Below are 11380 nucleotides of genomic sequence, written 5' to 3'. Positions count from 1 at the left end.
CCCCGATCCTGACAGACACCCTTGTATGTGAGATTCAGTGACACTGAGGAAAAACAGATAACCCGATCTCAGAATGGTTTCCTATAGAATCTCCCTCGCCCAATATCTATTTCCATTATAAAATGAATTACATGGTCCTCATATCCAAGTAGATATGATGATTGACAATTCCTTAGGCCACAACTCTGTTCTTTGTTGGAATTGTGAACAGTTTAAATTATAACCGTTTGCAACCTAACATTCTTGACACTTTTTTATTCATTAGTGTGACACGGGCATCGCTGGCTGGCCAACATTTATTGCCTATCCTTAGTTGCCCTTGAGAAGGTCGTGGTGAGCCGCCTTTTTTGCAGCCTGATAGTTTACCGACTGTAAACATAAATGTTGCTGCAATTGTCTCCAAGTGAGAACACATTACTTTCTTCCCAAGGAAACAATCCAGCTCTCCCTTTAACTATTAACAGATATGTTACCCAGGGATGTTGTCCAGTAAACTTGCGAACAGGTTGCATGGCTTCCATCATCCGACCCTAAATTAAAGAAACATTCCCAAAATATCATAAATTTATAAACCCCAGTTTTGTAACACTTACAGGAAGCTAAAACCCAGAAGAGCACCAGGAACAAACAGGTTTACTTTATGAAGGGCCGTAGAATCTTCGTGAAAGTTTGGCAATGAGGTGAAAGAGAACAAAAATAAAATGCTGTGGAAGTTTAGAAACTAGTGACTAAAAACAGAAAATGCTGCAATTGTTCCAAAGATCTGGTAGCATTTGTGGCGAGAGGAACAGTTAATGTTTGCAGCCTATGTTCTTTCATTAAACTGAGGGAAGTTAGAGAGGGAGAGAGTTCACATAAGAATGAGTGTGAGGATAAGGATTCAAGTGAGGATGAGGTTTAGGGTAAGGGTGAGGGTTAGGACGAGGGCCAGGGTGAGGGTTAGGGTTACAGTGAAGGTAATTCTGAGGGTTAGGTTGAGGGTAAAGGTAAGGGTGAGTGTAAGTGTGAAGGTAAAGCTGAGGGTTAGCATGACGGTAAGTGTGAAAATTACAGTGAGGGTTAGTGTTGGGGTTAGATGTTATTTATAGTTTGTAAAAGGGGGAGGACGGGACGAACAGGAAGAGACACACTGTGACTGGGTGGGCAACAGGACAGATTAAATAACAACAGGTTTCATGGTGAAAAGTTAGAGGGACTGGTAATGAGACAGTTATGGAAATAAAAGATGTGAATAGAGGAGGAGTGAAAGACACAATAGGAGCCTCCCCAATACAGAACAAAGGAATTTAGAAAGAAACGAGAGAACAATAAATAATCCAACGAAATAAATATGGAAATAATGGAGCAGAGATTGTGATCTAAAATTGTTGGAGTCTATGTTGTGTCCAGAAGGTATAAAGTGTCCAGTGGAAAGATGTGGTGCTTGTTCCTGAGTTTGTGTTGAACTTTATTGGAACACTGCAGCAGGTCAACGACAGAGGGGTCAGAGTGGGTGTAAGGTAGAGAATTAAACTCACTAGTGAGTGGGAGCTCGAGATAAGACTTACAGACTGAATGGCGGAGTCTATAATGCGGTCACCTAGTCTGTGTTTAATTTCTCCGGAGTAGGGGAGACTCATCCTGAGGAACAAGACAAATACAAAGTAATAGAAACAAATCACGTTTCTTTTGGAAATTGTGTTTGGAAACTTACTCAGTGAGAACGATGGATGTAAAGGGGCATGTTTTGCATCTTCTGTGTTTGTATTGAAATATTCTGTAGGAATTGGGTGTAACTCAATAATAATTCCGGGTGTTAGGAAGGAATGTTTTCCTCATAATGCGGAAAGGACAGGAGACAGTGTGTCCAGTGGTGACACCACACTGGAGGTGTAATAAATGGTGGAAGATGATCTATTCAATGTGGAGGCAGGGCGGGTGGAAGCTGAGGACAAGGTGAACACATTTGTGGTTCTGGGAGTGAGGGGAGAGTGTGAGAGCAGAAGTGCAAAAATAGACCAGACACACTTGAAGGTCCTAACAACCACACTGTGGGGAATCCTTGGTTATGGAGAATGGAAGACAGGGCTAATATGGGAAATTGTATCCTCTGAAGAGATGAAATGGAGAAGGAGAAACTGGAGAATGGAATAGAATCCTTACAGGAAGGAGAGTTTGATGGAATTTAATGATGTTTGCTGTGGGAGTCAGTGGATTTTTAAGGAATTAGGAAAGTAGTGCATGTCCAGAAAGGGTGAAGGTGAAGACAAGAGTCAGAGTTAAATCTGGTAAAGGTGATGGACGGTTGGATGTTGGAAGTAAAGTCAATGAAATTGTCAATGGAAATGACGAGTTCATGGCAGAGTGGGAACAGCACCGATACTTTCATCAATGCACTGGTCAAAGAGCTGAGACAGTAAGAAGTTTCACAACACCAGGTTCAAGTCCAACAGGTTTATTTGTAGCAAACGCCACTAGCTTTCCGAACTGGCTGTTCCTTCATTAGGTGGGTGGGAGTTCTGCTCAAAGAGCTGAGAGCTTGGAAAGATTAGGACTGGAACAAAGAATGTTCCAAATAACCTACAAAAACAGAGTTGTTACTAAGGGCTACGCAGGTCAGCCAAAACAACGTGATTAATTTGGAAGAGGTGAGTGGAGGTAACAGAAAGGTTGTTCAATGTGAAAACAAGCTCAGGCGGAGGATGCTGGATGGGGACTGGATGGGCCTTGGTTCAAAGAGGAACTGGAGAGATCTCAGACTGTTCTGTTGTGGATGTAAGTGTTGAGGTATTGGACATCCATGGGGAAGAGGAGACCTTAATGACCTGGAAGCTGGAAACTGTTGAAGGGTGAAGCAAAGTAAAAGGGAGGAGTAAAAGTAAAAGGCTGGAGAAGATGAGTGATTGAGATAAGAATCAGTATTAGAGTGTGAAAGGGAATGGTGCTGGGGTAAAAGAACTCTGAATGTGAACATAAAATAAACACTGGAACATGGAAATCACAGAAAATCAGACAGTGAGACAGAGATTATGATCGGAAACTGTTGAACTCATTGTTGAGTCTGGGAGGCTGTACAGTGTCCAATTGATAGGGGAGATTTTGTTCCTCAAGCTTACCTTGAGCTTCACTGGAACATTGCAGCAGGTCAAGGACAGTGAAGTCAGGGTGAGAGCAAGGAGGAGAATTAAAATGCCAGAGTATCAGAAGCTCAGGGTCATCTAAAGAGTGACAGATGTTGGCGTGTGAACATGGACAAAGGGAGAAAAACCGAAGTGGAGAGAGAAAGAAATGTGTTCAGAGGGACAGAAAATACCTGAAGCAAAGGGTCCATCGGGGCAGTCCAGTTTGTGGATTTGAGAAGGAGATCAAGGCAGTTCATCCCAGGTTGTGGAGCTATGAGGTTAGGAGGATGTCAAAGGGAATATGTGTAGAAGAGATGAGGTCGCTAACAGTTGTGGAAACAATGATTTGCAGGTGGTGTGGTATGGAGGAGGCAAGGTAGGACAAAGAGTCAGAAAGTAGACATTTAACTTCCACAGTGAACAAGTGTAATACTTTCAATTTAATCTGCTTACACACTACTCACAATGTCTCCTCATCTGCACTGGGTAGACAATATACAGATTGCATGATGGCTTTGTGGAACACCTCAGGTCAGTCCACAGTCATGACCCTGAGTTTCTGGTATTCGGACATTTTCCTGTGTAATGGAAATCTTTTTGATGAATGCAAAATATTTCATTGTGACAAAGTGCATGGCTGCCAGCTGCAGTCATAATCCCAATGTTCAACAAAACAACCCCCAGGAAAAACGGCCCAAGAATTATTGACTGTCTTTGAAGGGTCACAGATATGATGGGCCGAATGGTTTCCTTCTGTGCTGGACCAGACTGATTGTTATATATTCTTATATTTGGATCGGATCAAATCCACATTTTCAGAATGACTTAATTCACCTCATGATTTGATTACACGTTTGGTAATCATCATTGAGGAAGATAGTTACAAACTGTCAGGTTAATATACACAATGATGTGACAAATGTATACTCATTAGGATTCCCCATTAACGTGTTTGGTGTTGATATATGCTGAAGGATTTAGCTGGGTCTGAAATGCGCTCCAAAACCAATCTGATTGACCTCTGGGCATTTTTCCCCAACAGAGCGATTTAAGGACAGTGATGTAGGAAACAAGTGATTGGAGAACTCAGTAACTGTATCGGATCTCTCTGAATCTTGGTGTCAAATCTCTGCTTTGCAACAGTCTACTGCAGTCCTGGTTTGTCGCTGTTTCTGGAGAATATTGCCACGCGAAATCTCTCTGCAGATGTAGAGAATCTCACGAATACTACACCTGAAATACGGGTACAGTTTTGATCTCCTTAATGATGGAAGGAGATGCCTCCCTTCGGGTGACTGCAATGAAGGTTCTAGGCTAAATGTCACCTGAAGCGAACACAACTGAATGCCAACGTCTTGTTGGTGACCTTTGTTTCTTTAATCGATGCAGTCGATGAAACTCTAGTCAATTTTTCCAGAGATTCCTGTAAAATTAAACAGAACGCTTATGAACATTGAGAAATTCAGGGTCTAAGAAGCAGGAATGACTGATTCCAGGTGGGAACTTAAAGGTAAAGAGGGGTAGGGGAGAGGCATTGCAGTGAGATGGAACACCAGTGAGAGGGACATGCCAAAGGAATCCATCAAAGAGCAAACAAATTAAATAGTAACAGAGGAAAGTAAAAGAGGGAACCAGATAGAAGTGAAACTAAACATATGGGATTATCAAAAATATGAGAAAACCATGGAATAGAAATTAGGAGAACATTCAGACATATGGGCCCGAACTCTACCACCTCTCCCGCCCCGGAATTAATGCGGGCGAGCGTCCCACAACGGAAATCTCCGTTGGCTTTGGGTGGGATCTTGGAGTGTTTAGAATCGAAGAGATAATAAAGATAGAAGTCTGGCCGGACTGTAAATGTCTCCTGGGAAGTAAGAACTTGAAAACATTCATTTGCAGGATGTGGGTGTCTGTGGCGAGACCAGCATTTATTGCCCATCCCTAGCTGACCTTCAGAAGGTGGCGGTGTGCTGCCTCCTTGAACCGCTGCAGCTCTGAAGTGCAGGTACATCTACGGTGGAATTCCAGGATTTTGGCCCAGCGACATTGAAGGAAAGATCGATATATTTCCAAGTCAGAATGGTGAGTGACTTGGAACTTGGAACAGAACTTCCAGGTAGTGGTGTTCTCAGATATCTGCTCCTCTTGTCCTTCTAAGAAGTCTCACAACACCAGGTTGAAGTGCAATGGGTTTAATTGCAATTACTCAATTGGACTTTAATCTGGCGTTGTAAGAGTTCTTACTGTGCCCACCGCAGTCAAACTCCAGCATCTCCACATCTTGTCCTTCTAGGTGGTAATGGTCGTGGATTTTGAAGATGGTGGCTCAGGAAACTTGATGAGTTCCTGTCGTGCATCTTGTCCATGGTACACATGGCTGGCACTGTTTGTCGTTGCTGGACGGAGTCAATGTTTGACGAAGGGGTGGCAGCCAAGCAGTCTGCTTTGTTCTGGATAGTGTCGAGCTTCTTGCGTGTTGTTGGAGCTGCACTCATCCAGGCAAGTGAAAAGTATTCTGTCTCGCTCCTGACTTGTGCCTTGTAGATCCTGCACAGACTTTGGAGCGTCAGGAGGTGAGTTACATGATGCTGGATTCCAGGCTTCTGACCTCCTCTGGCAGCCACAGCATTTATATTGAGAGTTCAGTTCAGTTTCTGGTCAATGACAAGGTCCCTCATGGGAGGTTAGTTAGGTTCAGTCGCTAGGTAGTAAATTGGATTAGACACTGGCTCAATGGAAGAAGCCAGAGAGTGGTTGTGGAGGATTGCTTCTCTGAGTGGAGGCCTGTGACTAGTGGTGTGCCGCAGGGATCGGTGTTGGGTCCATTGTTGTTTGTCATCTATATCAATGATCTGGATGATAATGTGGTAAATTGGATCAGCAAGTTTGCTGATGATACAAAGATTGGAGGTGCAGTGGACAGTGAAGAAGGTTTTCAAAGCTTGCAGAGGGATTTGGACCAACTAGAAAAATGGGCTGAAAAATGGCAAATGGAATTTAACGCAGACAAGTGTGAGATATTGCACTTTGGAAGGACAAACCAAAGTAGAACGTACAGGGTAAATGGTAGGACTCTGAAGAGTGCAGTTGAACAGAGGGATCTGGGAATACAGTCACAGAATTCCCTAAAAGTGACGTCACAGGTGAATAGGGTCGTAAAGAGTGCCTTTGGTACATTGGCCTTTATAAATCGGAGTATCGAGTATAAAAGTTGGAGTGTTATGGTAAGGTTATATAAGGCATTGGTGAGGCCGAATTTGGAGTATTGTGTACAGTTTTGGTCACCTAGTTACAGGAAAGATGTAAATAAGGTTGAAAGAGTGCAGAGAAGGTTCACAAGGATGTTGCCGGGACTTGAGAAGCTGAGTTACAGAGAGAGATTGGGACTTTATTCCCTGGAGCGTAGAAGATTGAGGGGAGATTTGATAGAGGTGTATAAGATTTTGATGGGTATAGATAGAGTGAATGCAAGCAGGCTTTTTCCACTGAGGCTAGGGGAGAAAAGAACCAGAGGGCATGGGTTAAGGGTGAAAGGAGAAAAGTTTAAAGGGAATATTAGGGGGGGCTTCTTCACGCAGAGAGTGGTGGGAGTGTGGAATGAGCTGCCGGATAAAGTGGTAAATGCGGGGTCACTTTTAACATTTAAGAAAAACTTGGACGGGTTCATGGATGAGAGGGGTGTGGAGGGATATGGTCCAAGTGCAGGCTAGTGGGACTAGGCAAAAAATGGTTCAGCACAGACAAGAAGGGCCAAAAGGCCTGTTTCTGAGCTGTAATTTTCTATGGTTCTAATGGTAACAATTGTTGGTTGTAGGGGATTCAGTGATTGGAATGTCAAGTGAATGTCAAGTGATGGTTAGATTCTCTCTTGTTGGAGATGGTCATTGCCTGACACTTGTGTGACGCCAATGTTACCAGCCACTTTTCAACCCGAGCCTGGATATTGTCCAGGTCTTGTTGCATTTGGACATCAATTGCTTCAGTATCTGACGAGTTGTGAATGGTGCTGAATATTGTGCAGTTATTTGAAAACACCTCCACTTTATAATGGAAGGAAGGTCATTGATGAAGCAGTTGGAAACTAGGGCACTACCCTCTGGGACTCCTGCAGTGGTGTCCTGGAGCCCAGATGAGCCACCGCAACCATCTTGCTTTGTGCCCAGTCTGACTCCAACCAATGGAGAGTTTTCCCCCTAAGCTTGCCACTGAGCTGGGTTTTGCTGGGACTCCTTGATGCCACACTGGGTGAAATGCTGCCTTGATGTTCAGGACAGTCACTCTCACTCCACCTCTGGAATTCAACTCTTTTGTCCATGTCTGAACCAAGGCTCGAATGAGGGCAGGAGCCGAGTGACTCTGCCCAGAGGGAAGTTCAATGAAACACACTGTGCCTAGGTATGGAACCTAGACCAGTGTGGAGCCCCATGCTGGCTGGGCCTGGGAGAGCACCAATCAGAGCCCGAGAGATCTTAATTCGCTGATAGGCTCATTTGTATTTCTTGAGCCTTTCAGCAGAGAATGCAGAGCAACATCAGGCTTTGATTGTTCGAGTCGGCTTAGAGCGGGAAAGCACTCATCTGAAGTTGCTGAGGTGAGAGTTTAGAAACATAGAAACATAGAAAAACTACAGCACAAAACAGGCCCTACGGCCCCACAAGTTGTGCCGAACATATCCCACCTTTAGACCTACCTATAACCCTTCATCCTATTAAGTCCCACGTACTCATCCAGGAGTCTCTTAAAAGACCCTATCGAGTTTGCCTCCACCACCATTGACGGCAGCCGATTCCACTCGCCCACCACCCTCTGTGTGAAAAACGTCCCCCTAACATTTCCCCTGTACCTATTCCCAGCACCTTAAACCTGTGTCCTCACGTAGCAGCCATTTCCACCCTGGGAAAAAGCCTCTGAGAGTCCACCTGATCTATGCCTCTCAACATCTTATATACCTCGATTAGTTCTCCTCTCATCCTACATCTCTCCAAGGAGAAAAGACCGAGCTCCCTCAGCCTACCCTCATAAGGCATGCCACTCAATCCAGGCAACATCCTTGTAAATCGCCTCTGCACCCTTTCAATCTTTTCCACATCCTTCCTGTAATGAGGCGACCAGAACTGAGCACAGTACTCCAAGTGGGGTCTGACGAGGGTCTTATATAGCTGCATCATTATCCCCAGACTCCTAAACTCAATCCCTCGATTGGTAAAGGCCAGCACACCATACGCCTTCTTAACCACCTCCTCTACCTGCGGGGCCGATTTAAGAGTCCTATGGACCCGGACCCAAAGATCCTTCTGATCCTCCACAGTACTAAGAGTCTTTCCCTTAATATTGTACTCCTGCATCCCATTTGACCTGCCAAAATGGACCACTATGCATTTATCTGGGTTGAAGTCCATCTGCCACTTCTCCGCCCAGTCTTGCATCCTATCTTTGTCTCTCTGTAACTTCTGACAGCCCTCCAGACTATCCACAACCCTGCCAACCTTCGTGTTGTCGGCAAACTTACCAACCCATCCCTCCACTTCCTCATCCAGGTCATTTATGAAAATGACAAACAGCAAGGGTCCCATAATATATCCCTGGGGCACACCATTGGTGACCGACCTCCATTTAGAAAAAGACCCATCTATACACACTCTCTGCCTCCTTTGGGCAAGCCAGTTCTGGATCCACAGGGCAGCAGCACCTTGGATCCCATGCCCTCTCATTTTCTCTAGAAGCCTTGCTTGGGGAACCTTATCGAACACCTTGCTAAAATCCATATAAACCACATCTACCGCTTTCCCTTCATCAATGTGTTTAGTCACATTTTCGAAGAACTCCACCAGGCTCGTAAGGCACGATCTGCCTTTGACAAAGCCATGCTGAGTATTCTTGAGCATACTAAACCTCTCTAAATGCTCATAAATCTTGTCCCTCAGGATCTTCTCCATCAGCTTACCAACCACTGAGGTTAGACTCACCGGTCGGTAATTTCCTGGGCTATCCCTATTCCCCTTCTTGAAAATAGGAACCACATCTGCAATCCTCCAATCCTCCGGCACTTCTCCCATCTCCATCGACGACGCAAAGATCATCGCCAGAGGCTCTGCAATCTCTTCCCTCACCTCCCACAGTAACCTGGGGTACATCCCATCCGGACCCGGCGACTTATCTATCTTGATGCCATTCAAAGATTCCAGCACAACCTCTTTGTTAAAGTCCACATACTCAATCTTTTCAGTCCACCGCGAGTCCGCAGTACATCTACCCAGGTCCTTCTCCTCTGTGAAAACCGAGACAAAATACTCATTAAGCACCCCTGCCATTTCCACTGGTTCCGTACAGACTTTCCCGCCTTCAGCTTTTATCTGCCCTATTCCTTCACGTCTCATCCTTTTACTCTTCACATATTTATAGAACGCCTTAGGGTTTTCCTTAATCCTACCTGCCTAGGCCTTCTCGTAACCCCTTCTGGCTCTCCTAATTTCCTTCTTTAGTCGCTTTACTTTGTTCGGAAAAGGTTTTTTCCACGGCGATTTTCAACAACAGTTGTGCTATTTATGTTGAAATATAACGCAACTGTTTAGATTGGCTGCATATTTAACCCATCCGCCACCACCTGTAATTCATACTGACACCCATCAGATTACAGGGAGACGGTGCGAAATTATGGGATGGATCATTAAGTGACTGCAAATATAACCCTCAGATTGCCTTTCGATGCTGGAAAGAAGATAGGAAAGATTTTCGCAATGAAAGTGGGTGAAAGTGTGGAGATGGGACATGTTGTCCGCATTGTAAAATGACACCTGTCCACCCTCATAGTCCAGGAAAGCCCCGATCTTCCGGGGATTCACATTCGGGATGGGGGGGCTTGGGGGGTGGGGGGGGCGTGGGGGGATGGAGGTGATGGTCAATGACAGGGAGGCGCTGGTAAAATATAAATGTCCTGTTCTCAGCCACACATCTCAGGATCAGGTCTCGATCTGATTTTCCCTCTCTTGTCCACATCCTCCCGAGTTAGTCTAATCTCCCACTATGTCTCCTTCCTCACCACCATTTCTCAGTAACGTCTCCCTGATGTGAATCCCTCTGATCATAGGACACAGCCCCAGGAAGCAAACCTCTCCGGGGTGTCAGGAAGCGGATGGCCTTTGTCTCCGAGTCTCACACTGGTCCGGTCCGCAGACAGGATGAGCCGGGGATTCACTGTGTTAGGATCCAGAGTCAGAGAGACTGGAGGTGAAATTTAAAATCAGAGAGCGAGAGAATGTGCAATTTATTCAAAATTGCTCCTTTTGAAAGCGTAAACTCGGGGTTTCCATTTTATTCATTGAATCTGAAAGCACACAATGTGCTGAATAAACATTCCCTGGCCTCTGCTCAGCGCCGCAGCGGCTTTAGCGCCTGTGGAGACATGGGGACAAGGGAGGAGTTTAGAGAGGGAATAAATTGGAGAGGGAGGAAGAGAGTGTGGAGGGAGGGAAAGAGTGTGGAGGGAGGGAGTGAGTGTGTAGGGAGGGAAAGAGTGTTGAGGGAGGGAAAGAGTGTTGAGGGAGGGAAAGAGTGTGGAGGGAGGGAAAGAGTGTGGAGGGACGGAAGAGTGTGGAGGGAGGAAGAGAGTGTGGAGGGAGGGAGTGAGTGTGTAGGGAGGAACAACGTGAGGTAGGGGAGGCAGTGAGGAGCGGGGCGACAGTGGGAAATGTAAAGAGAGTGGGAAAAGGGAGACAGTGGGGAGGGAAGTTATGTTATGAACGGTTTATCTTGCAGGATTAGGGTGGACTGTTATGTTCTTTCAGTCACAGAGGCTACCCTGCTAATCGACAATATGAACGACAAAGCTACAATGTTAGTGGAGACAGAGGAACAGAGAAAGCTGCCGGATGGCATCAACTAATCTTCCAGAACCTAATACAAATATTGGAAGGATAATGGGATTTTGGGATTTTCAAAGGGAGGCATGGGGCAAAAAACAAGGAATTTGTGCTAAATTCCGATATTACACCAAACGCTTCAAAAGGCATTTCATTGTGATATCCTGTCATCCTGCAAGGAAGGTAGGGCTTGTAAAACTTTAGAAATCACTGATTAGACTCAAATGGAGTATTCGGGACAATTCTGCTCACTACAATGTTTAAATATTCTTCCATAGATGTTACGCTCCCGCAATGGCAACATGTGCTGGCATAGAATCATAGAATCCCTGCAGTGCAGAAGGAGGCCATTCAACCCATCAATTCTGAACCGACTACAATCGCACCCAACCCCATGTATTTACCCTGCTAAGCCCT

This window comes from Mustelus asterias, chromosome 8, assembly GCF_964213995.1.
Source record: "Mustelus asterias chromosome 8, sMusAst1.hap1.1, whole genome shotgun sequence".
NCBI lineage: Eukaryota > Metazoa > Chordata > Chondrichthyes > Carcharhiniformes > Triakidae > Mustelus > Mustelus asterias.
Note: the sequence above shows the minus strand (reverse complement) of the source record.